The sequence below is a fragment of the Dermacentor albipictus genome, chromosome 6 (assembly GCF_038994185.2).
Source record: "Dermacentor albipictus isolate Rhodes 1998 colony chromosome 6, USDA_Dalb.pri_finalv2, whole genome shotgun sequence".
NCBI lineage: Eukaryota > Metazoa > Arthropoda > Arachnida > Ixodida > Ixodidae > Dermacentor > Dermacentor albipictus.
The window spans coordinates 31,161,294-31,188,975 of NC_091826.1; the positions used below are offsets into that span (position 1 = coordinate 31,161,294).

The 27,682-nt window shown below is 48.2% G+C and overlaps 1 long non-coding RNA gene across 1 annotated transcript in view; it reads left to right on the forward strand.

The window, feature by feature from the left end:
• Positions 1 to 5,773: 5,773 nt before the first annotated feature.
• The window catches only part of LOC139046810 (uncharacterized), a 190,112-nt gene continuing 168,203 nt past the window's right edge, over positions 5,774 to 27,682 (forward strand). Inside the window, exon 1 of the long non-coding RNA XR_011506938.1 lies at positions 5,774 to 6,292. This is a non-coding gene — a long non-coding RNA (uncharacterized lncRNA). The remainder of the gene's footprint in view (positions 6,293 to 27,682) is intronic.

A 27,682-nucleotide genomic window follows, 5' to 3' on the forward strand; every position in this document is an offset into this window, starting at 1 on the left:
CGAAGTAGGGAAAGCTGGCGTCGGTGTCATCGGCTTATCTGCGTGGACGTTGTCTAGCATAGAATAATTGGTGACAGAACAACTAAGCGGCGTCCGCTCGGTAGGAGTCCGTTCCTCGGATCGCTTTGCAAAATGCTGACCATGGCAACGCCTTTCTCGCAGTTCATGGATTTGAAATTGCTGTCCGTCTGCGACGGCACAACTGCGTCATCAGTGGAGCTACTAGTTTGAAAAAGCCCTTGGCCATTTTGTCGCCTTTAAGTCGGTTCTTTTTTTGTTGTTCGCTGAAGAATGTCGATGCAGCATTTAAAGCCCTGTCAGTAGATCTGCATCGATTCTGCGCTTCTCGACCGTTCCAGGCGCCGCGGAGTCGCCCGGCGACATATGCGGCGAATGCGCATGGCGTAGTTTGACACCGGTGACATTAGGACTGCTGTGTCGCGTACGAACTGCTAAAGGTGGCACTGAACACTCCGGCCTTGCTTCTCGTCGAGTTTGTCACGGGCTGCTGACGACGGAGCCACTTCGAATGAACGCTTAGGGCCTGTTTACGCTCGAGCCGCCCATCGCCGCAAGCCGCACGCATGCGGTAGCGCGAAAGAATTGCACGTATCCAGCACTTGTGCGCAAATTACCGTTTACACTGTGCACAGTGTATACCTTACACATTGCAAACCGAAATTTGTGCACAGGTGTTTGATACGTGCAATATTTCGCGCGACCGCACGCGTGCGGTGCGGCTTGCGGCGATGGGCGGCTCGAGCGTAAACAGGCCCGAGTTACGCTCGAGCCGCCCATCGCCGCATCGCACGCATGCGGTAGCGCGAAAGCTTGCACGTATCAAACGCTTGTGCGCAGATTTCGGTTTACCATGTGTACGGTGCACACTGTGTACACAATCTAAGCGGTAATTTTTGCACAAGCGCTGGATACGTGCAATTTTTCGCGCAACCGCAAGCGTGCGGTGCGGCTTGCATGCGGCGATGGGCGGCTCGAGCGTAAACAGGCCCTTAACTAGCGTGCGATTAAAACGGGCCTGAACGCTATCGCGGCTGTTCGTTGCACTATCTCACGCAGGCCCCTGCAGCCCTTGCAAAAACTGCCGCTACATTAAACGCCGCACATTGACTTTAACGCCGCACACTGCGGTATATAGCGTTTTTGTCCGCATCCTGATGGGCCGTGTGTTGCCGAGTCACCATCTAGAAGTAGACATCATATGCATCGCGTGTACACGTAGGCGCAATGCGCTCCGTCTGGTCTCGTCCTTCTAGGCCTTCAAGCCTGGCGGAAGTGGCGTAATGAACTGAGCGGAATTTCCAATGTGAATTGCGTCGTAAGATGCGCAAACTACGATGCGCACGTGAACTTCATACAGGATAGCCACGTATTGCAATTATGTGAGATAACGTTATTACGCCACGACGAAACCGAACTGGGAGAACTATTCGTGCGTCGGCCGAAAAAAATGATCTAGATACAACATCCCTGGGATGTCCTTGACAATATATTCACAGTTTGATGTTCGGCGCATGTCCCTCTTTGTTTACGAATCGGTGTGCGGATATTGAGACCTGGTATAAGTGTCCCACGGAGGAATTGTTTGCATTGGCTTGATGACAAAAACGCAATTACAAAAGCAAGAACGATGCAGTGGTGGCGATGCTGGCCTGAAGCTTTCAGCACCAACTGGGCCATGGTCACGAATTTTGAGGGCGTGTGCACGGCGTGTAGTTCTTTGTCTTCTGTAAGTGCACACTTCTGTCGTCTTCAAATGCTCGCAACAGTGTACGGTTGAATAGGGAGCCTTCTGTAACTACTGTGAACAAAGTATTGCGAATCCAGCTGCCGCTAGTTGAGAGGTTGCGTAACACGGTGTCACCGCTTCGCCACTGACGGTGTAAGGAAACCTCGGAGGCCACCCTGTCAGCATATTAAATTGCTGGGCTTCTTCGTGTGACATTTTGGGTAAAAGGGAGAGTGACTGTAGCACATGGAACGACAGCTCGAGTAGCTGACAAGAGTGACGCCTTCTGCTTTCTTTTGGTTTTCCAAGCACCGCTGAGAATTGGACATTTCACTTCGGGTTTTTGAACAGTTCACAGATGCATGTGGCTCGCCCATGAGACAGAATTGTAGTGTGAGGCATCCGGCTTAAGAGTTTCCTACAAAATTTACTAAACGCCACACTGGCCCTGAAATCGCTACTCTACCGTATTGGAATGTGTAGGATTAGTCTAATCTCCACGCTTGTAACTTCGCAATTTCTTGTGACTTTATATATTTCCTTTTGCTTATCCGCATTGGCGTAAATTTCCAAACAGTCGTAGTTTTCTAAGCGCTCGAGTAAATAAGCCTCTGTGCACATTCACAATCACTGCGAATTGATGAATCCACAACGCAATATTTTGTTGAATATGACGAACTTGCAAAGTCACAAGGTCGTTTCAAACCAGAAAGAGTACGAATACGGGGCAGATCCATTCCCCCACCCTATGCTAGCAGACACAGAACCGCCGTTTTGGCAGCTCTTGTTAACGTTATAGAGCCAAATGTCCCTGTGTTAGCTCTGCGAAAAAAGAAAACCCTGTTACTACCGGCACCTTCGCGTCAAAACTCGACGCCCATAGGTTTTCTCTTTGTCCAAAGAGCATGCAGCAACTCTGAAAAAAAAAAACTCAGTGCCCTTCCACTTTGTGAAGAAAGATGACCAGCGAAGCTGTCTATGTGGGCCCCTTAATGGCGAACTGCACCTCCGCCGCGGGTCGGCCCGGCATTTGACTATCTTCGGGATCGGCCCACGTATGGGGAGTGCCTAACGCCTGCTTCACCTCCGCCGCTGGTCGGGCCGGCATTGCACTATGTCCGGGATAGGCCCACGTATGGGGAGTTTTTCGCTTACCACGCCAACCACACGAGAATTTCCTTGGACAGTAGAGCGATGCAGCTTCGCTGTAAAAAGGCGTCTATATAAAAAGCTGACGTAGGAGCGCGCTGGCGTTCCACTTACGAAGTCCATGACATATTTTGTCACAGGTGACAAATTAATGAACTCTGGCGCGGGCCTAGGTTCCGCGGTCTGCCGTCAGCTCATGCACGAGATTTTCAACTAACTGCTTCGAGCGACAGGCGCAGTTGCGTCCCGTTTGCGCTTGAAGTTGATAGGCGAGCCCGTCCAGATGCTTTTGAAACGTAAGTCTAGTCTCACGTGCATGTCTGGGCACAGGGGACCTGCTGCCACGTCATCATGCAGATATTTTTTTAAAAAGTATACTCCGCTTCGTACTTCGCTATCGAAGCTTCGCAAGTGGTCCGGTCATCGATGCCCTTACTTTTCAGGGTGCAGGTGGCATTTGATCTGCAACGCTTTTCAACGAAATAACAGCCACTTCGTATGTTGTCACTACAACTTATGGACCTGAGGTTACGTCAAACCACGCATTGCTTGTGCACGTCTGTTGTGCCCGTATGTGACGCACTACGTTTTCGTCGCGAGGGCTGCAGATGGTGCGCTGTGGCCTCAGAAGCAAGTCACTCCGCTCGTTTCGTGGTAAATAGCTTTACATCTGCGACGCATTCCATGTAGTAGGTATAGTACTATGAGGCATAGTGCTGTAGCTATAGAGACAAAACTATAGCAGCAGCTATAGTTTCTGTTTGTCTAGAGACAAAGTTTCACATCGAATGCAGCATCGAACGTACTCTTTCTTCTATAAGTGACGCAGTATTTTCGATCGCGAATGCGAGACGTGGGAGAAGTCTTTTACAGTATGTCTTTGTATAGCCTTTCTATAGCCTTTTCAACGTCTTTCTACAGCCTGCAGTGCTTACCAGCTTTGTAGGAAGCGGAGACCCAGCATGGCAGCCTATACCGAAGCTCTTTGGACAACATCTTTCACTCTGTGGCGTCGTGGGCGTTGCAAGATGAGAACAAATAGCGACATTATTACCGAAAGCATTTCGAGGTCGTAAACTAATGCTAGTTCCCCTCGCGGAGTGTCAAACGCAATATATCTGGGGTAGAACTTATTGCAGGGTGAGTTGGCTGAGATCTTTTTGAGGCATATCACATAAAAGATAGAGGCACGAGTTGTATTAGTGATCCGTCTGCTTTTCTGTATGACAACGAGATGCAGCTGGTTAGAAACGTCACTGTATTCGCTCTACACAACACTGATGTGCGCGTGCTAATGTGTGGATTCTCCCTGCTCTGCTGTAAGAATAAAATCAGTTGAAGTTCAGTGCTCGACCTGTCGTTTCATACTTGCCCTCTTGAGTCTTTATTTTGCTTTTGGCGCAACAATGCTTTCGCAATATATGTATCGACCGTGCTGTTCTTAAATGTCGCTGCTGTCGTAGGTGGTGACGCCATGTGCGTATTTGGTGACATTGAGGGACATGTCGTCAGGCTACGCGCGTTAGGGGCATTGTGTCACACTCGGGAATCGCGATTTACAACAGCTTATACCGTATATCATACTGGCGCCATACAGGCCACGTTAATGCCGTTGAAGGTCTACGACCGCAAATTTCTTGACTAAATGTTAAGTTGCTGCTGCTCGCCGATATCACATGACACTGGACACCACGATGACAACAGCTGTAGTAAATGCTTCATATTTATTTGCCAGTCGTAATGTCACCAAAACAGTTGTCTAGCAGGGAAATAAAAATACCGCTGAAGCATCAAGAGGCACTCGAGCCGCCCATCGCCGGAAGCCCACCGCCGGCATGCAGCCCGCCATTCATGGCCGTGCTGACGTCACGAGGAGTGGTCTTGTATACAGTAATAGTTTCGATTGCTTCAGAAAAGCGTTGTGTGCGTGTGTGTGTGTGTGTGTGTCTGTGTGTGTGTGTGTGTGTGTGTGTGTGTGTGTGTATTTGTAACTTCTAATTTGAGAGAGTGCACAATGTTTTGAAGTTGTAAAGGCAAGGCGCAGAAGACCAGGACTCAAGAAGAAGAACACAAACTACAGGACCGGCACCGGTCCTGTCGTTTGTGTTCTTCGTCTTGAGTCTTGGTCTTCTGCGCCTTGCCTTTACTACTTTAAGCATGAACCAACTAGCCGAAGCAAGACTTTTACTTTCACAATGTCCACGACCGGATGTGTTCGCCCATCGCCGGAAGCCGCACCGTTTGCATGCGGCCCGCCATTCATGGCCGTGCTGACGTCACGAGCAGAGGTCTTGTATACAGTAACATTTACGATTACTTCAGAAAAGCGTTGTGTGTGTGCGTATGTGCAATTGTAACTTCTAATTTGAGAGAGTGCACAATGTCCACGAGCGGATGTGTTGTGAGAACGCATAACGCCACTCTAATTATGTAAAGAAATGGGGCAGTTAATGTAATGTTCTTGTGCTTGTTGGTATCGGTAGTGCTGAAGCGTGCATTAAAGTAGGATGTCGTTGAAGGGACACTAAAGAGAATCATAGCTTGATTCGCAAATGTAAACTTATGCAACACCATGGTATTGCATAAGTGTGAAACTGTGTATGGTTCACTCCTCGCGTGCGTACATAGACTCTTGACAAGCCAGGAATGACAGACAGGTTTGAAATTCGCGCGCGAGATTCTTGCGACGTCATCAGATTTCAACGGCGTCCGACGTAGCCATTGTTATTTCCTTCCTGCATGGGCGCAGCCGAGATCATGCTGGCTTTGGCGTGGCGGCGTTACACACTGCGCGGTGAAAAGTAGTTCCGATCGTAATCTCTGTGAATAGGTGCACGATTCCAGCTGCGTGACAGTTTGTGCGAGTGACATCGTTTGTAGAACACATCTTAACCAACCCCGTTGCTTATTTTCGCGCCAGATATCACGCCCTTTCCTTTTTTATTTGTTTGTTCTAGCGCTACAGTATGGACGTTTCACATAATACCAAAGACGCTGCGCTCACGCGAGGCAACATTGTGTCCCGGCATTCCCACCCCCTTCGTGCGGAGTGGACGTGTGTGGTATACAAGTGCGAGAGCAGGACGCGCGCAGAAAGTGTTCGTGCATAGTTTGCGCGCTACAGGTTTCATCGTGTTTGTTGTATACGGCGTTCTGACATACGTGCACATAGAGTGTTCGCCGAATAACGTGGCCCGATAAACGCAAGCTTCGTTCCCTGGGACTAAATTAGGCGTACATCATTGCGCTTGCTTGCGCCTGCAGGCGAATGCCTTGTTCCATCTACATTGAAAGGAAAGCCGCAATGGGGAGAGGCCTCGATTAGAGATGGAAATTCGCTGCCAAGTTTTACGCCGTTTCGGATTAGATCGGAGCACTACACGAGGAAAAACAAAGGTGAGTGACATGTTACGTTACTCTGATTAGTATTAGTGTAGCGCGATATCGAGCGCTGATCTAGAGCTGCCGTATCCCGAGCACTATAATGTCCGTCCAAGCGGTCGCTTTGACTTATCGCCGTCTCAGTTGCAGGTCATCTTATTGCCGGCTTAGAAATGTGACTGCTGTCGCCTACACAGCGTTAGGGCCGACTTGCGCTCGAGCCGCCCATCGCCGCAAGCCGCACCGCACGCGTGCGGTCGCGCGATAGATTGCACGTACCAAACACTTGTGCACGAATTTCGGTTTACAGTGTGTAAGGTATACACTTTGCACACAGTGTGAATGGTAATTTGTGCACAAGTGCTGGATACGTGCAATTTTTCGCGCGACCGCAAGCGTGCGGTGCGGCTTGCGGCGATGCATGGGCGGCTCGAGCGTAAGTCGGCCCTTAGGCGAGTGACGTATAGCTCATCACGGTGACGCCATACGTTGTTCGCGAGTGCGCAAAACGGATGCTACAGGAGTTCTGCGCTGTACGTGTATACCGTCAGCATAAATTGAAATGCCAACAGGAAATAACTCGCCAGGACGCCTGCTAGAAGTAATTACATGAAAGGGAGACTCGTAGTCGGTCTGTAAGGCGGAAACTGGACGAGTTGGGATTGAGGCATTCGTTGAATCAGCGCGGAAAACGACGGCGGCACAAAAAAAGTAAAGACGCGGGACGAGCGCTGTCTAGCAACTGAAGTTTACTGTGAAAGAAAGCAAAAAAAAAAATTAAAAAAATTCACGGACGGTTGCGATGCTCCCTAAAGCGACATTTGAGCGCAGTTCTATGTGTGTTTTCGTTTCGCGGCATAAAATCAGTCTCGAGCAGCACATTGCAAACGGAGCGAAGTGTGGTGCGACTGCCTGGCTAATCGGTAGATCGGGAGAGGCAGTGCGTGGCTGATGCGTGGGTGCGATTCACGGCAGTCACCGCAGACAGAGCTCCACTCATGCAGCGCTCTGTTTCCTTACATCGTATAGGTGGACTCGCTCGCCGCATGCCATCCGTGAACAGACGACGGCGCGCTACTCTGGCGGCACCTCGTAGCGGTCGTCGCCACAGAGCCCGTCTTGCGCGTCACTGCGCCTTTCTTCTCACGCTTTCGCCATACCCTCCTCCTCAGCTTTTCGCCCGATGGCTGTGCTGCATCCTCCTGCTCTGCTTTCTCTTCCTCCCGCTCTCCTTGCTGTCGCCGTCTTTCATGCACCGTTGCGCTCCGCGTTCGCTCTTTCATCCTTCGCTGCGCTCGTTCGCTCGGTTACGCCGAGGGTAGCCGACGCTAAACGCAGGAATGAGCTCCTAATGTCTGCGCTCTCAAAGGCGAATGCACCATCTGCGTGCGCATGTCATTCGGTCAGGTGGAATAGGTTACCAAGCATTTGCGTCTCAGCATCTAACGAAGAGACACATAGATGGTTCCAATTTACGCAATCATCGCGCATCTTCTGTATGCGTGTTTTCTTGATAAACATTAGTTGCTATACATCACTCATCCTGTGTCCTTCCTCTTTTATGTTGCCGTCATGTTCCGCGCTGATTCTAAGAGCCGCTCCTGTAGACGGCTTCTAAGCTTGGAGGTGCCCCGAGTGTACGTTTTGGAGTCCCTCACAATCCATCACAACGGAAGCCGAAAACCAACGTTGCCTCATTGTATAGCGCCGTATTATCGGCATTATGCAAGTCTCGTAAGGTTCCCTCCATTTCAGAGCCATATTCGACAACAAAATAATACGAGCACAACGTTTTGTGTTACAGGAGCAAAAAAAAATGCTTGCGCTATTATGAAAACCCTATTTATACACATAATTCAACAGTACGATATTTTTATTGCGTGTCCTCAGTTATACAGCGCCGCGCAGGAATAGGTGGTGCAACGGCTTCTTCGAAGGAACGAAATGTAACTACGAAGGTTGTGCTTTTGTGTTCTGAAGTCGCCAGAAGCGATTGCAGTAGCCGTAAACACGTCGCGGTCGCCATGCCTTCTGGAGAATAACTTCCGTTTTGAAATTCGTGGGTGTTTTGTCGTCTGCTATTCCTTTTAGAGATGGGAAGTCTGGATATCTGCCGCTCGCTGGTTCAACTCGAAGCCTTACTGCGTATCGTTTTCAGCCTACACCAAACGAGGAACTTAGTGCCCTTCCGCATTGAGTCTTATCAAAGCCGATGACGCAGCCGACTTCCCCTTCTATAAAACGTGGCACACCACAACGCTTTATGAAAGCTGCCATGAACGTTAAATTCGTTTTTGCAAAAGCTGCTGAGATAATCGCAGCGTGTATACAGCACAAATATCACTGAAGATTGCCTTTGCACAACGACAACAACGACGACGACGACGACAACAGAGAGATGAAAACCGATGAGCTGATTGTTCTAGTATTTCCGCTTGGGCAATCAGGACAAAACACTCGTGTCACGGGCTGACTCGGTGTAGATTTACTTGAATTGCAGTGACAGAACTGAGTGCTCTGATGTTTGCTGAGAAGCGTTTATTGTGCGCGGACTCACCTTGCCGCCTTCCTTAAGTTGAATCGGTCGAGACGAAGGTTAAGCTAGCCGCCGGTAGAGCAGTTTTATGAAACGCTGTGTTTGTGAGAGCAGAAAACGCCCCGCTGTGGAGCTTAGCCTCTGTGATCGGGCAGTGCGTCGCGTTGCCCGCGCGCATCCCCGATCTCCGAGGCCACAGGTGGATGTTGTTTACGAACAGAAGTTCGCTTTTTGAAAGTTGCGTACGTTCGTATCTGTGTTCCACGTGTGGATATGTATCCAAACTATTCGGCGCGTGTGCATGTATGTGTCAAGTGCTGTCTCACGCGAGGTCAATGCCGTCAAAGCAAGATGCGAGCTGCATACGGGATGTCACATAAACTGGAACAACCCTGATCGCTTGTGTCGTGTGTAAGAGGCCTTCTCGCGTGATGCGTAACTGGATGTTTACTTCGCTAAGTGTTCCTTTCGAGAATAAACTGCGGATTGCGGCCGAGTCGTTGCAGAACGACAGTGGCTACAACCTCAAACGTGCGCTGTCTGGTAGCAGCGCACTATATGTTTCATTTCCACTTTTTTATGTTTCACCTCCAGAAGCCCACACATCTTTTCTTTTTGTTTGGGAAAACAAAGCTGTTGCAACGTACAGCGTAACAATATTGCGCGTAAATTACAATCGGGAAAGAAATGTATACATAAGATGTATACATCTCAAAACGCCGTCGATAGCGAATCAGTTGTAGAGAAATGGGCGAAGCGTGTTTTTATTGTCGTCGTTATGTTATTAATTACGCCGAACATTATCTATTGGGAACCATTCTCTATGTATTGCGCATTGGCTTCAGTCCTTTTGAAGATAAACTCGGAGGAGATTACGTAATACGTAGGGCATATATTCAAGATATAGAGACGGTTCCAAAGGGTAATGTATAGAAGACGATAAAGTGCCCTTTCATGAGGGGCGTTTCGCAAGTTCACAAGAAAATCGAGGATGCGGCATGATCTGCTTGAATAAGAAAAAAAAAGAAAATGTATTTTTTTACTAGAAGAAGCACATAGAAGTGGTTCCATTCTCCACGTACATAGAGACGTTGCCTTGCGCATCTAAACAATGGACTTTCAACGATAACCGTGCTTTTTGGCATTCGTACATAATATACTAGTCGTTGATCAGACCCGACTTGAATGTTGTGTCCCTGAGTTGTCTTTAGGTCTGAGAAAGGTACGGTTAGATATTTTTGTGGCTTTTCTGGACATGTGACCAACTAAGTTGCAAGGTCGGTCACAGTAGCGCAACTGGGGCCAACTTACGCTCAATCCGCACAACCTTGCGCACGGCTCCCGCACGCGTGCGGTGTGCTGAAAACTGCACGTACCGCACACAGCTGCACAAACCTTGGTTTACACTATGTCCGCACGAGCAGTGTTATCCAAAATTTGTGCACCTCTGGGCCACAAGTGCACTTTTGCCGCACGTCCGCACGCGTGCGGAAGGCTTTGCGGAAGGCTGTGTGAATTGAGCGTAAGTTGGACCTAACGCCAGATTTACGCTCGAGCCGCCCATCGCCGCAAGCCGCACCGCACGCTTGCGGTCGCGCGAAAAATTGCACGTATCCAGCACTTGTGCACAAATTACCATTTACACTGTGTGCACAGTGTATACCTTACACGCTGTAAGCCGAAATTTGCGCACAAGTGCTTGATACGTGCAATCTTTCGCGCGACCGCACGCGTGCGGTGCGGCTTGCGGCGATGGGCGGCTCGAGCGTAAATCGGCCCTTAAGGCCGATTTACGCCGGCGCCGCCCCGCACGCCAGTGGTCGTGCGGAATATCGTGCGTGTCGAACACTTGCGCGGAAATTCCGGTTTACACTGTACGCACAGTGTAAACCGAAATTCGTGCTCAAGTGTTCGACATGAGCATTTTTTTTTGCACGACCGCACGCCGCGTCGCCCGCCTGCCGCATGCGTGGGAATGATACCAAAAAAACTGCGCATGTCGCTCACCGGTGCGCAAATTTCGGTTTACACTGGGTCCGCACATGCAGTGTGAAAAAAGAAGTGTGCACCAGCCAATGTGCGAAATGTGCAGTTTTATCATACGACCGCACGCGTGCGGCGTGCGCGGCTGAGCGTAAATCGGCCTTTAACCAGATCCATAAGAAACTTCACGATTAGAAATAAATATACTTTTAATAATAATATTTGGGGTTTTACGTGCCAAAACCACTTTCTGATTATGAGGCACGCCGTAGTGGAGGACTGCGGAAATTTTGACCACCTGTGGTTCTTTAACGTGCACCCAAATCTAAGCACACGGGTGTTTTCGCATTTCGCCCACATCGAAGTGCGGCCGCCGTGGCAGGGATTCGATCCCGCGACCTCGTGCTCAGCAGCCCAACACCATAGCCATTGAGCAACCACGGCGGGTTAAATATACTTTTGTTGACTGATTGATTTATCTCTCTGAAATCAACGCGAGGGCAACCAGGGACATCATGTGGAAGGTTCTGTATTAATTTTGACCACCTAGTTTTTTTCTCTGTTTTTTCGTCCTGCACCCATGCCTCACAGTATACACAAGCATTATTGCCTTCAGCGCAACGTACCCGGCCACCGTAACTAGGAATCGAGCCTGCGACCTCACGTTCGGCAGTCGAACGCCACGGGAATTTAACCGCACGGCGCTGAGTAAAAAGCATGCGAGGATGCACGTATTCTACCATTCTCGTTTACCGCTATATGCGAACGTTGCAGGTAATTACATTGTAGCGTAACCATCTGCATACGGTATTACGATTGCCGTGTAACGTAACCACGTATAACTCAAGCAGATGGATACTCTTAGACCAGATGCTGTGGACTTTTGCCGAGCATATTACAGCTGCTACACGTGCCCTCAATAATTGGCTGTCACTCGGTGCAGGGAACGGAACCGCGCTATCTCGATCTCATTTTCAAGCAAGTTGAAATCATCTGCTGCTTTTAGTATATATATAATCCTATTCTTTATCGATTTCTTAATTTTCGCGTGGCATTGGAATGACTGGTGCATTTCCGACATCCCGTGAAAGAAAAACAATGTAGCAAATTAAGTTGTCCGTCATTACACCGAAATAAGTAGCGCTAATGGGAACCGCTGCCTGATTCAAGGAAAAAAAGAAATGTGATGCGCGCAGCGAGCCGCACGCGGCTTTAATTCTGCCCACGCAATTTACTGATTCCATACTGTTTCGCAATCCCCAATGTGAAAATCACGGAAGTTATCCCTTCTTCGTAGTTAGGAAGCAGCTAGCAATAAGTAAGTTATAAGGAGCAGGTGATGCACAGGGGATTGTCTTAACATAAAGATTAAAATAAATTTTTGAATCGGAAGTGTTAAAACGACGATATCGTTATGGGGTACGCCGTATACAGATGTGGACGAGACTCCGGATTAATTTTGACCGTACGGGTTCTTTAAGGTGCACTTAAATTTAAATACGCCGGCTTTTTTTTTTTTTGCTTTTCATAAGCATTGAAGTGCGGCCGCCGAGACCGTGATCGAACTCGCAACCTCGAGCTCAGCGCAACACCATTACCACACTGTAAAATAATTTACTCCCTAAAAAGTGAAAAAGGGTGTAAATGTGTCTATAACTAACACCCTTGCTGTGTTCGTTATATAGATAACACCCGAAGGGTGTGAGTTATAGACACATTTACACCATTTTTCACTTTTTAGGGTGTAAATTATTTTACAGTGCACGACACTATACCGCGCAGTTTCTCATAACGTTCATTTACTTGTTTTGGGACACTAAATTATGTACAGGGTAGTCGTCTCTTAATGAGAACACATTATTAGAGCTCAGTGCGACGTAACTTCATTTTTCAAAGTGGCTAGCGTGGCTTATAACGCGTACGCATGATGAAGAATTATTATTATGACTTCTTTTGCTTGAAAATTGAGCTGCTACCCCGTACGTCCTCAAGAGTCACCGTGACCGCTGGTAGGATTTTCGACGCCGTTGATGTGACGTAGAGGGTTTGTAATGTGGTAGCTATAGAAGTATCTCCCAGTTACATGCAAGGAATAGAGGTGTCTAGAAATCTGCTCAATCGTTACGTATTCGACATCGTTCCTGCTTCCAGTTTTCTGAGCAACGGCTGCGGCAGTTTGAAATGTGTTTCTTGCTCTATTGTGACATTTCATGCGTGCAGTACATGTTGTATCTTTCATTTTATGGTGTGTTTCCTTGGCCGCTATGATGTTTTGCGACTTGTGATAAATGTAACTCTCTCATGTGGGTGACAACACAGCAAAATAATGTACGCCCTTAAAAGTTCGAGAGGGTGTGAATGTGTCTATAACTCGCATCCATAGAGTGTCAGTTATATAAATCACACCATAAGGGTGCGAGTTATAGACACCTCTAGGTCCTTTTTTTCAGTTGTAAGGGTGTAAATTATTTTACGGTGAAGGGCCAGTCGGCGCCATCTGGGTGCCGACTTCACGTTTAGTCAAGTAAGTGGATCACGAGAACAATAGCGGCAAACTACGCATGTGACACGGTATTTATGCTAATTAAGTGCCGGTTGTATTCATCACTGATCCCACTATAAGCAGTAGTAGATCAATAACAAAGAACAGGCTCTGCAACTTCACGGCCTTTTGCTTTCCGTGCAAAGTGGATACCGGTGTCAACCGACTTCTTTTCATTTCTCCCGCCTGTCACATCGGCCATTTTTGTTGCTGCTTTACGTATGCGCATATTCCCTACGATATGTGCCCGTCTATTTTTAAGCAACGCATTCTGTGCCTATGGCGTGCGCTTAATTGTATGCAAAAACTAGCAATTGCGTGCGTAGAACATGCACGTGACATTTGACACCTCCAAGATCACTTACTCACGCGTGGTTCGACATTTCGCTTTGGCGGATGAATATAGAAACATACATATCCATAGGCCCATATTCACCTCCACGACAAATCCACAAGAACCATATTTGTCGACTCGCTTTCTTCGTATATCAGCACTGTTGGGCTGCTGAGCACGAGGTCGCGGGATCGAATCCCGGCCGCGGCGGCCGCATTTCGATGGGTACACCCGTGTACTTAGATTTGGGTGTACGTTAAAGAACCCCAGGTGGTCGAAATTTCCGGAGTACTTCACTACGGCGTGCCTCATTATCGGAAAGTGGTTTTGACACTTAAAACCACATAATTTAATTTAAATAATTAATATGTCAGCAACACCGGTGCTGACATATGGGGCAGAGATTTGGAGACTGACAAAGAATCCTGAGAACAAGTTAAGGAGCGCGCAAGGAGCGATATAATGAAGATTGCTAGGCATAACGTTAAGAGATAGAGAGAGAGAGAGCGGTTTGGATCATATGAGCAATCGGGTATAGACTATATTCTAATTGTCATCAATAGGAAAAAATGGAGCTGGGCAGGTAATGTAATGGGCCGGTTAGATAACCGTTGGACAATTAGGGTTACAGAATGGCTTCCATGGTAAGGGAAGCGCAGTCGAGCACGGCAGAAGACTACAGGTGGGGCGACGAAATTAGGGAATTCGCGGCCGCTAGTTGGAATCGGTTGGCGCAGGACAGCGGTAATTGGAGATCGCAGGGAGGAACCTTCGTCCTGCAGTGGACATAAAATGGACTGATGATGATGATGAGTATGATGATTTCTTAATTTCAATCCATCCCTCGTGTTGCCCCAATTGTCAATGTCAGTTAATTTGTCTAAATTTCTGCTATTCCAAATGCAATATATTTCTGTTGTTTGCATTTCTAGAATTTCAGTGCACGAACCTGGCTCAGGTTTGTACTTTTCGTGGTCTTCGTTTAAGCCTTTCTTTAGGGATGTGGAATATGGCGCTAATGACGTCAACACCTTCGCACGCGTTGACAGGAGGTCTCTACAGATTTATCCACAAAACGCATATTTCTGTTATTTGCATTTCTAGAATTTCAGTGCACGAACCTGGCTCAGCTTTGTACTTTTCACCCTCTTTTTTTAAGCCTTTCATTGCGGATATAGAATATGGCAGTAATGACGTCAACGCCTTCGCACGCGTTGGCAGGAGGTCTCTACAGATTTAGCCACGAAACGCTGCCGCTGTTTTGTGAACGGCTGACAAGAAAACTGCGGCCTTGCATACAAAATGGACACAGCTGACACAAGAAAAAAATGGAGTGACGTCAGACTAGCTCTGTAGCTGCGTCACCATGTGGCAATATTAGTGCGGCGGCTTACTTACTGCGTGACGCCCAATCATTCTTTCAGCTGCGGGCCATCTGGAGCATGGGAAGCCTGTGCGACGAAAGAACGACGCGTGCGTTTCATCGTGCATGGAGAATGAGCGTCATATTAAAGAACGTCACTTTGAAGAACGTCATCTTGAATTTCCGTACTCTCGCGGTAATAAATGTGACTGCCGGAATGGGGAGGTGGGGGGGGGGGGGTAATCTCGAGACCATCACAATTATAGCGAGCTGTTAGTTGCTCAACATCCGGATGACGCTTTCTCCCCCAGAAATTCAGCTGGCCCTAGTTGAGACGCTACGTGTCTACAAATGTTTCATATCACTGTGTACTATGCACTATCGTGTTATTCCGACCCGCCGTGGTGGCTTAGCGGCTACGGCGTTGTGCTACGAAGCGCGAGGTCGCTGGATCGAATCCCGGCCGCTGCGGCCGCATTTCGGTGTGGGCGAAATGCGAGCACGCGCGTGTATCCATCAATCACTTGTTTTAGTATCAGTGCATTGGGGGTGTGTTAAAAAAAAAGCCCGTGGTCAAGATTAACTCGGAGTCCCCCCACTACGACGTGCCTCATAATCAGATAGTGGTTTTGGCACGTAAACCCCCAGAATTTTTTTTATATTTGATGCCATTCCTTGTCTTGAATAGGGCCTATCCGGAACCAGTTGTTACATCATTCTGTTTACTGTGCTGGCATTGATATATAAATACACAAAGAATGTTACACAAATAAATGCACATAATACACAAAGAATGTTGGAAAAGACAAGGACGAACATTTGTGCAACTTGTTCACTTGTCCTCACTTTTCGCAGTCATTCGTATCGCCCATTCCCTCACCGCAACTGAAGAGCAGCAAATTAGACGCTCCGTCTGGTTGGTCTCCCTGCTTTTCCTGTCCTTGCCCACTCACTCTCTCACCTGCTCGTCCAGTGACCTTTTGATCGTTTTGTGCGCAACATATCAGTGAAGTAAACAAGATACTTCATACGCAATACATTCGCATGGTTGTGGATATACCTTCACGTGTTACGCGTCTCTAAATGTTTTGCAGAATCACGATATAAGTGCACTATCATGCTATTTCACATGCATTCAATTCGCAGTTACTGTAAGTGATAACTTGGCCATCATTGCGTTCCATTACATGGTCAAGCTGAACAATGTTGTATGGTCATTGTAAAAATTCACGACAATAGTGGCTGCAGGCGTGGAATCACTTGTTTAATGCAGTTGGTGTCTTGCTTAACGGGATGATATTTAAATACTGCACCATTTACCCTGCATGCATTGCAGTCAAGCATTCCGTTGCTTACGCAGCTCAAAATTGCAAGCAAGCGTACATTTTGGGAGTGAACCAATGTTATTACATTATCGATTTCTACTTGCCGGACAATAGACCGCCAATATTTAGAATTTCGGCCCACAGTGTGATTTTAGTGATCAGCCTGCTCAAATCCACTTTTTTTCTTCTAATGTCACACCTGGAACAACACCTACTCGTTTGCTCGGTTGCTCAGTGGCTATGGTGTTGGGCTGCTGAGCACGAGGTCGCGGGATCGAATCCCGGCCACGGCGGCCGCATTTCGATGGGGGCGAAATGCGAAAACACCCGTGTGCTTAGATTTAGGTGCACGTTAAAGAACCCCAGGTGGTCAAAATTTCCGGAGTCCTCCACTACGGCGTGCCTCATAATCAGAAAGTGGTTTTGGCACGTAAAACTCCAAATATTATTATTATTATTCGTTTGTGGTCACCTATCTATGTAGGTCTTTGTTATACTATATCTCAATGTTACGCAAAAGCCATCAAATAACTCGTAGTTATGTTAAGTGGTTGCCTCGATCCCCGTCGCAGTATCGTGGAAGAGTACCGTGATTCTGTTGAAGTCACGTGGTGTGCCATTGGTAAGTGTCGCGTTAAGATGCGAGTACTCGTCAGCTTAACGTCACGTTAGGCAGCGCACATCCCAGAGGAAGCAATAGCGATACTGTGAAGCAAGCGCTCGTTGTTTTCATCGAGACAATATCATCCTCGCCGAGAAGAGCTCATGTGTAGGGGTATCATGGTCTATCAAAACTCTGTAGAATTTTTCATACATTGTACAACTAGAGAACAGTCCAGTGATTCGACGTTTCAACGACCTTTGCTATGGGGCAAAGGGCGCGGCTTCATTTAGTTCGAATAGCAGTCGTTGCGGGCGTATAATTTCCAGATCAAAAGTTGGATTTCGCAGTCTACAGATAATTTACAGATCTGAGTAGACTACTTTGCAATGTTGTAAATTTCGCTGTCTTAAATATAGAAACTTTACATGCTCTATGCAGACATAAGGTTGTTGTGAAGTGCGCGCACTTTGGTCAAAATGAGCTGCGCAGTCGTCCAGACGAGTTGTTAAACTGTACAAATAACATTTCACGAAATTTGGCTCGTTGACAGATGTGAGTGAGTGAGTGAGTGAGTGAGTGAGTGAGTGAGTGAGTGAGTGAGTGAGTGAGTGAGTGAGTGAGTGAGTGAGTGAGTGAGTGAGTGAGTGAGTGAGTGAGTGAGTGAGTGAGTGAGTGAGTGAGTGAGTGAGTGAGTGAGTGAGTGAGTGAGTGAGTGAGTGAGTGAGTGAGTGAGTGAGTGAGTGAGTGAGTGAGTGAAAGAACTTTATTCGCTCCAGAGAAGGCGCAGGGGAGACCCCGCGCCACCCGGCTAGTTCCACGTAGGGTCCGCCAGGCCGAGCTTGACGGTCAGATCGCGGGCACTCTGGACGACCAGGGCTTGGTCGTTGAGGTCGCGGCTTGCCAAGAGCGCAGCTCACTTATCCTGGCTGAAGGAGGAGCCGATGGCTTCACACTCCCACAACACATGATCCAATGTTGCCCTTAGTCCATAGGCAGGGCAGTCCGCACTGGGATACATTTCAGGGTATATTGCATGGAGAACCGCAATGTTAAGATACGCACGGGCTTGTAAAAGTCGAAGGGTCAGTGCATCATATTTTCATCTTGTGCCATCGTTTCGTAAGTTCCTGGCACATTGTTCTATCTCTTTTCACACGTTCCTCTGCTTCTTGAGTAATTTTATTTATGTTTTATATATTATTAGGACACTGTTTTTTCTACCTAAGTCGTTGTTTCTCAGTCTTGTCAACCGTCGTTGCCTTCCTGCTCATATATCTGTTGGATTTTCCAGTTACGTAATGGAATAATCCCGAGCTTTTTTTATTTAAGGTCTAGAGTCGAGCTCGTTCTTTTCTTGCCAATGTAACTCTCGTGGTTCCTCATTACGTAGCTGAATCATGTCGTTGCTTTCCCCAGGACAGCGGCTGCAGGCCGCTTTTCTGGTGTAAATCATTCAGAGTTCACCTTCTTCCTGGTCCTTGTCCCCATGAGACTCAGCAGCCTTATTTGAGACACTTTATTAGATCGCAAAATCTTTCAATATAGCACATCAATAGCACCAGCAACACAAACAAACAATCAAGCAAACAAGCCAAAGCAAACCAAGTGGCAGGTGATAGAATGTGGTGTATCCTTTGCAGAGGTCGCAAAGCACGCTCCTGAGCTCGAGAGAGAGAGAATGAAGAGGAAAGGCAGGGAGGTTAACCAGATATGAGTCTCCGGTTTGCTACCCTACACTGGGGATGGGGGATAGGGGTTAGAAAGATGACAGAGAGAGAAGAAAAAAAAAAAACGAACGCGCACACATGGAGACATACACACAAAAGGCGTTCCAGTTAAAGTCGTTCACAAAGGCCGGTAGATCGCAAGAAGCGCAAAAGCGCTTGCACGGCCTTCTTCTGTGACGGTAGGTCCTTTCGATGTTGCAGAATTCTTTTTTCAGATAGCGGTTGGTCGTCCAATTGGTCTAGTTCCTGGCTGAGGCATGCCCTCTGTGGACTGTACTCCGGGCAGGTGCACAAAATATGGCCAATTGATTCTTCATGGCCGCAGTGGTCACAGGTTGGGGTGTCGGTCATCCCTATGCGGAAGGCATAGGCTTTAGTAAAGGCAACGCCCAACCAAAGTCGATATAAAAGCGTGGCGTCTCTACGGCGAAGCTGTGATGGCGCTCGAAGACTTAATGTTGGATCAAGTGAGTGCAGTCGCGGATTTCTTAAATGTGGCTCATTCCATTGCGACGCGGTGCACTGCCGAGCAAGTAGGTGGAGCTTCCGTGCAGCGTCAGTTCTAGAAAGAGGAATGGGGACGTGGCGCTCCTCAGTATGGGCTGAGCGGGCAGCGTGATCCGCCCGTTCATTGCCGACAATCCCGCAGTGACTTGGAAGCCACTGAAAGGTTATGTCGTGGCCTGCATCACTGATATGGTGTAATGTCTCTGTAATATGGAATATTAGTTGTTCATGTGGTCCGCGTCGTAGAGGTGACAGTAGAGACTGCAGTGCCGCCTTCGAGTCACAGAATATAGTCCATTTGTGTGGCGGTTCATCACCAATGTGATGAAGAGCAGTAAATAGCGCTGCGAGCTCTGCTGCTGTCGATGTTGTCGCGTGGGTCGTCTTAAATTTGATTGTTGTAGCTTGCGCTGGTATGACGATTGCCGCCGCGGAGCTGCTTGGAAGGACAGATCCATCAGTGTAAATATGCGTAGAGTCACGGTAGTTCTCGTACAAATATAGTAGCGTGAGCTGTCTAAGGGCTGGTGATGACAGATCAGCTTTTTTCGAGATACCAGGTATTGCGAGGTTGATTTTCGGCTGAGCGAGGCACCATGGAGGGATCGAAGGTCTCGCAGCCGGAGTGAAACAAGCTGGCAATGATTCATCATATGCAGTTATCGTTTGGCTGAAAGATGTGTGTGGCCTGTCCGCTGGTAGAGAGGCTAAATGGTGACGAGGAGTCCTGGCTAGATGCCTTATATGGGTCCTGAGTACTTCAATGTCAATGTGGGTCTTGACAAGGTGGTCTCTAGCGATTGCTATCGTAGCCACTGTTGAAGCACTCTGAGGCAGGCCTAGACAGATCCGGAGCACTTGACCCTGAAGACTTTGTATAGTGCGTAGATTCGTTTTGCCTGTGTTGATTATTGCTGGCAAGCTGTATCGCAGAAATCCCAGAAAAAGCACCCTGTACAGTTGTAACATGGCACTAGGCGACATTCCCCAGGTCTTGCCAGCGAAAAATTTGAACAGGTGGCATATGCCTGTCAACCGTTTTTTCACGTAAGATATGTGTGGGCTCCATGACAAGTCCCTGTCGATTATGACACCTAGGAACTTGTACGATCGGACCCGTCGTATTACTTGGCCATTTATCGTAACACTGTAGTTTGCCATGGGTTTGCGCGTAAATGGCACTAGTGCGCATTTCTCGGAGGAAATTTCCAGGCCTCGATTACGGAGGTAGACAGCAGTTTGTGTCGCGGCTTTCTGAATTCTCGCTCGCAGCTGTAGGCGTGTTACTGCAGATGTCCATATGCAGATGTCATCCGCGTACATTGATAGCCTGACTGTGGTTGGCACGTGCTCAAGGAGAGCAATTAGTGTTAGATTAAATAACACGGGGCTAAGTACACCGCCCTGGGGGACGCCGCGGTAGCTATAATGTAGTGAAGTATGGCCTTCCTCGGTGCTTACAAAGAAGGATCGCATGGATAGATAGCTCCGTATCCATTGAAACATGCGACCACCCACTCCTACCTCTGCGAGAGCAGAGAGGATGGCTTCATGCGTAACGTTGTCATACGCCCCTTTAACGTCGAGGAATAAGGATGCGCAGAGACGCTTACGGCGTTTCTCATGTTGAATGTAGGTGACCAGGTCGACGACGTTATCGATCGATGATCGACCACGTCGGAAGCCCGCCATGGCATCTGGGTAGGTGTTGTGGTACTCCAAGTACCACTCCAGGCGTCCTAGGATCATCCTCTCCATTACTTTGCCCACACAGCTCGCCAAAGCGATCGGGCGATATGAGGAGAGCTCCAACGGCGACTTGCCAGGCTTCAGCAGTGGAACAAGGCGACTTGTCTTCCAGGTTGTTGGTAGCGTGCCATTTCTCCAAGATTCATTGTACACCTCAAGAAGAACCCCTCTCGCTCGCTCCCCCAGGTGACACAAAGCTCGGTAGGAAATTCCGTCAGGTCCTGGCGCTGATGTGCGGCTACACAAAGCTAATGCTGCCTTAAGTTCGTGGATCGAGAATGGTAGATCCAACCGGTGATCACGTGGTGGCGGACAGCTGCTCGAAGGCGATGGAATGTTGGTAGCTGTGAGTTGGCCGGATAATCTGGCGCAGAAATCCTCTGCCACGTCAATCTCCGATCTCTTTTGAGAGAGGGCAAGTGCCTTGAATGGGAATCGCTGTACGGGAAGTGTCCGCAGTCCGCGCACCGTTCTCCATAGTTGCGATAAAGGCTTGCGTGGATCTAGCGACTCACAGAAGGCAGCCCAACGTTGCGATTCGAGCTTGTCTAACCGGCGCTGTATCTTCTTTTGCGTGCGCCTGGCAGTCCGTAGATCGTCCATTGTTTTCGTACGTCGGTATCTTCGTTCGGCACGTCGTCGGATTGCTCGAAGTCGTTCTAGTTCCACATCATAATCATTAAGTTTCGAGGAGCATGTTAGAGTACGCATAGTGTCTTGCACCACGCTCTTGATTGCCTCTTCCAGGTCGAAAGATGGATTGGCGTCGCAGTGTTCTTCTATAATAGACTGAAATTTAGGCCAGTCCACTCTTTGGATCGTATCCCGTATTTTGGAAGCGGTCAATCCTCTGATCTTGATGTATGTGGGGATATGGTCGCTTCCGTGCGTCTCTATGTCCGCAAACCACCCTGCACGCCTGACTAGGCTTCGTGAGACGAAAGCCAAGTCAAGACAGCTGCTGTACGTGGAGCCACGTAAGAACGTAGGACTTCCATCATTCAGCAGCCAAAGTTCATTACTGGAGGCGAAAGATACCAGAGCTCTGCCTCTTGCGTTGATGATCGGACTTCCCCAGAGTGTATGATGGGCGTTGAAATCTCCAGTGATGACCCAGGGATTGGAAGTTGAGGAAAGGATGTCTCGTAGTCTTCTGTAATCAAATCGACTTGACGGAGATAGGTAGGCGCCCACAAAAGTGAAGGCCAGATTCTTTTTCCTTACGTTGAGGCATATATATTGATTACTGTCATTAGGTGGTACAGGCTGATGAGTGTAGGTGAGGTCACGGCGAATGAACACCAAAACCTTACTGTTTTCATAAACAGCTGACGACATAAATGATTCATATCCAGAAAGCCTGATTTTGTTCGATAAGTTCGGCTCGCAAATGACGATAATGGGAAACATATTGGCGAACACGAAGCGACGGAAATCCGAAAGGCGCGCTCTGAGTCCGCGGGCATTCCACTGAAAAATAGCTGCTTGTCGGACCTCTTCCCTAAAAGACCGTGGCTGTGGAGCCATGATCTACTCAAGGGTTGCAAGCACCGGACTCAGAGCGTCCAGTACTTGAAGCGCACTTCTGGCAGACGGTGTGTGCATGTTGCTTAGCAGCACGCGAATGGCATTCATTAAAGGCCTAATAAGTGCTATCACTTGCTCATCTGTTTTCCGCGACTCCTCTGATACAGCACCTTGCTGTACTGGGGGCGGCTTCTTCTGCGGCTCTTCTGGCGGTCGTGTACGTGGAAGTGGCGGCCATTCCTTTGTGGAGAGAGATCTGGCAGTTTGCTCCCTTCCAACATTGGTGATCGGAGTGCTGGAAACGTCCGCTGATGATGATGCTTGACGAGGGGACTTTTCCTGAAAGCTTGATGTTTTTCGCCGTGAAGACCGTTGTCGGTGACGTCGTCTTCGCCGTACTTTCACAGCGGCCTCTTTGTGGGTAGAGTTGTCTCTCACCATTTGCTTAAGAATGGTGAACTCTTTCTTGATCTGGGGACAGTCTTTGGAAGAGGCGCAGTGATCACCTTGACAGTTCGGACACTTGAACGTGGTTGCGTTGCAGTTGTCTTCTGAGTGGGGTTCGGCACATCGAGGGCACACGGCCGAATTTCTGCAAACACCCTTCACATGTCCAATCTTCTGACAATTGAAGCATTGCATTGGTCTTGGAATAAATGGTCGAACCTGGTGGCGAAAGTGGCCGACCTTCACGTAGGGTGGAAGGCAGTCGCCTTTGAAGGTTATCTTCACACAACGTGTGTTGCCGAGGCGACCAACATGCACAATCACGTTGTGTTCGCTTGCTGGTTTTATGAGAATTGGGAGGTCCGCATTAGATATTTCATTGTCAATGTCATAGATGACTCCAGTTATTGTGGCACCATTCGTTGGCACGATGGATCGGACCTTGATGTTTCCCAGCTGCGCGACATGTTGTAGTATGGTCAGTGCACTCGGGTTCATCACATCGATTGCCAGGATGTTTCGTCTAGTATTTATCCTAACATCCTTGATCTCATTTGGCACGGTGTTCTCTAGATACACGGAGAGTGCTTGCCTGTTGAGGACGCGCAGGTTGTCGGTAGCGTTCTGTGGCACAAACAGGATGGAGTGAGGCCATCGCTGAAGAGCTGTTTTCACAGTGTTCGAGCTGGACGCCGAAGATGAGTTGATAATTCTTCGTTTGGCCTTGCGGTACTGGACAAGTCGAAAGCTGTCCTCCGAGGACTCGTCACCTGAAGCGCAGTACAGCTCCGTGTCCTCGCTACCACTCGACGTACTTCCTCGCTTCCTCGAACCGATGTCCGCGGGTGAACGGGAACCGGGAGGATCCTCGGGGTGTTGTACATCCATCACCGCGATGGAGGGGGCGGTAGACCCCACAGGTGCAGTAAGAAGTCCAGAAAAACACAGAGACGGGCGAGATGTGTTCCGCAAGAGAAGCACTTCGTCTTCCTCTCTCCTGAGCTCGAAATTGCTATGCATTTCTATGAGCTTCAATCGAAGTACTCCTGTTCCGAATTCTACACAGCCGCGTCAAAATCACATGCTGGCGTATCTTACGTTGCTTGGCCCCTCTTTTTCTGAATCTCACGTACTGAACCCCCTAACAAGTATCTTCAATGCAGAAGCCTATGCAGTACTGTCCGCGATAAAACATATCAATAAATTAAAACTTGACAGAGCAATCATATTCACGGATTTGTTAAGTCTTCTAAAAGCGTTAATGTCTTTACAGCAGCATAGAAATAGTGTTTTATTGAACTTTACTCACTCCTATGCAACATTTATTTATTATATAGACGTATAGTAATATGCTGGGTTCCTAGCCATAGAGAAATTGAGGGTAATGTGCTTGCCGACGAAATCGCCAAATCAATAGAATCACGCGGTATTCATTCCTTCCGTTGTTCCCGCCACAAAAATGTCACTTTTTTTACGAAGTAAACTGAGAAGCCACTGGCAACGCTTGTGGGATGCTTAAACGAGCAACAAGTTTCACGTGATTAAGCCGAAGTTAGGTTTCTGGCCCCCAACTACGAAACCCGAAGAACAAATGTCCTATTCACTAGAATTCCCTTTACAGTCACGTCACATTAGCTTCACAGAACTCACCAGTCCACTGCGAACTCATTAACACTAGCATGGCGCTCTTTGGCCATACCTGGCCGTTGCGCCAATAAACCGCACACTTTCACTGCAAGCAGTTTTACCTGCTTGCTTTAAGAAATCCTTGCTTCCTTGCGTGAAGCAAAGCTTACTTGATTCGCATTGCTTTGCTTTGCTTTCTTGCTTGCTTTTCATTGCGTTGCTTTCAGCAAGCAAGCAAAACAAAAACAAGTGGTTTTGCTAGCTTTGGGAGGGGTTGCTTGCTTTGTTTCAGATAAGCAGAGCAATGCTGAGCAAAGAAAAACAAGACAAAACAAGCTCGGATGCTTCTTTGGAAGAAGTGGACAAAGACAGCACATTCAAGGCACTGTTATGGCTAGAGCGTACTTCATGTACAAGAAAAAAACATTGACTACCACAGACTGTCAGCACCATCTTGCAAATCTTGCAATACCTAAGATGACTGTAGGAAGAAATGTGTGTGGTCATCGGGTGCATGTATTCAAAGGCGCATATCTTGATGACCAGTGAATCATGCCCGAAAACTAACTCAGCTGTCTTCATGGGCATGTTCTTGCCGATAATCGTGTCTGAACAAGACATGGTTCTTCGTCGTGGCTATAGTACAGCTGGAGATTGCACAGACCTGGCTGCGTTGTCACAATGTTAAAGAACTACGTACATTGAAGCTCGTGAAAATTAATGTATCCGGTATATTCATTGTCTCCTGGGTGCAAGCTCGTGGTCAGAACCACAACAATGACCTTGCGGACTGTAATGCTCACTATTTCTTGCCACCTGTAACTCATCCTCTTTTCCGCTGACTCCCACTATGTCCTCTTTGTTTGAAAATCTATCCTCTAGTGGGACACACGTGCCAGCATCGTCCCCAATCTGACGCACTGACAAACTGACGCGAGCGTTGTATAGCTGTTTAGCGTTGAATGAAGTTCGTTATTGGGACTGGTTGACGCAGTGTAGTTTTAGCAACAACAGTGCAAACTAACGGGGCAATAAGAATCGACAGCGCGGACAACGGAAAGGGTGCGAAGTTGGGCTACTTGATTTAGCAACATTCTGAAAGTTAGTGCTACAGCTACAGGATTACAGCAAGACGAAACAATAGTTGGCGCTGAGGACGAAGCAACACAACGTCACGTGTTGATCTGTCTTCTCTGGTTACTTAGCTAGCGCTTCTTTCCTTCAACACTTGAGTTGTTCCGAGGATGGGAGGATATTTTGGTAGGTGGCGGGGGAAGGGGAGCTAGGGGCAGTGAGGTAAAGGTTTTGGAGCAGATAAGGGTATGTCATAACTTATATTACAAAGTTACAAGCCCACAAGCCTTCTTTCTAACTCCTGCTCGCAATCATTGCAATCATTCCGCACTTGATACGGTATATATATATCGTGTCGTACAGGGTCATCAGTCGCTGGCGGGTCCGGCGTCTTGCCCTATATATAGCGCGTCCGAGTAACGCCACGCAGAGAGGGAAGCCACGTACACGTGTACACAGTACGCTCGGCAAAGCATTGCGGCAACTCTGCGACGGGCCGCGGCTGGCGTCGTTGTGACGCAACGGTCCGGAGCGCCAGGCAGTGATTGTCTGCGAGACTCCGGCGCGCGCCGGGTTCCCGAACAATGCGCCTGACGTACGGCAACTGTTTCGTTTCAGCTGCGGCCCCATCTGAAGCGCGGCGGCGGCGTCCAGTCGCGGAAGGACGCTGCAGCGAGCGCGTACATACGTCAGCCGCGCGCATTGAAAGGACAAATGTGTACAGAGGAAGCGTGACCCAGATTAACGGATTACGAAAGACTGCTTGCATCTTCTTTAAAAAAAGAAAAGAACAGAAATAATAAGACTGCCACGTTGGAAGGACTTGAGTGAAGACAATACTGTCACGTGGTAGTGACGTTAAAGAACACAGTAACAGTACTGTTGAAAGACAAACTAGCTTTTATTGGGCGAACCTGTGCCCACAAAACAGGGTACACTTAAAGCACAACGATAGCGGCGAACACAGTCGGCGATCGTCGAAAATCTCATCTGCGGGTCAAGCGCGTCGGCTTTTATACAGCAGTCGTCGAACGTTCCAGTCTAATCGTTCGGACCCGCGAGCCTTCCACAAAGTTCTACACCATTCGCGTCACGCGATGAAATCAGATAATACAAGGTTCGGCGACAACAGACAGCGGATAGACGCATCGATAACTTTCCAGAAACTTCGGATACATGCAGGCGCGTCCCGCGCTGTGCGATAACATTTGTTAGGCGACAAAACTTGTCGCCCGATAAAGACAAGTACACGTGTCAATACGAACTCGCGCAGTAACAAAACTGCACGTGCAGTAGCGCGCGAGCAAAAGTTTGAGGTCCACAAGTGCCGCGAAAAGTGTCGCGATCTTTTCTTTTTTTCTTCGCGGCTTATAGGTATAAATGCGGAGTCCGAGTAGGAAAGCTTACGTGCGCCTATTAGACCGGTATAACACGCGAAGACGCTGTCCGGTCGCATGGCAGTGCCAGAAAAAGAAAAATTCCTGGTTATACCGTAGTCTCTAGACATTTGCTTCTGGATTCGCTAGACATTTGCTAGAATGCTAGACATCTGATGCCATCATAATACGTTTCTCCAACTAGCCCAACGTAAAGCAATTATAAGGGCGTTATTTCGTTCGTAAGGTCGGGTGTGCAATCGCAAGCGTTGAGCACGGCTTAAAGTTTGCCAAAGATTTTTGCCGACGTGGGGGCTCACGGGAAACGTGGCATTGTGCTTGAGGTCGCGGTTTCATATTGTTATGAAGGTGTTCTTGTGGAGGTGGAATGCAAAAATGTTCCTGTTGTTACAACACAAGGGAACATTGAATAGCTTCAGACGGTAAAAATTATTACCGACCCCTTCACTATGGCATATATAGTAGTTCCCGCGTTACCCTAGTAAGAAATCAATCAGTCATCCAGTCAACGCTCAGTTCTGCAACAATATTGGTTAGAAACTTGTTTTCCGGTTGCGCACAAATATTTTTCGCGCGAGGAGACTTCACGACGGCGCCTTAAAATGTGATTGTATGATCACTGGTCACAGAATAAGAAAGATCTCAGTCGATCACGTTCGAGAAA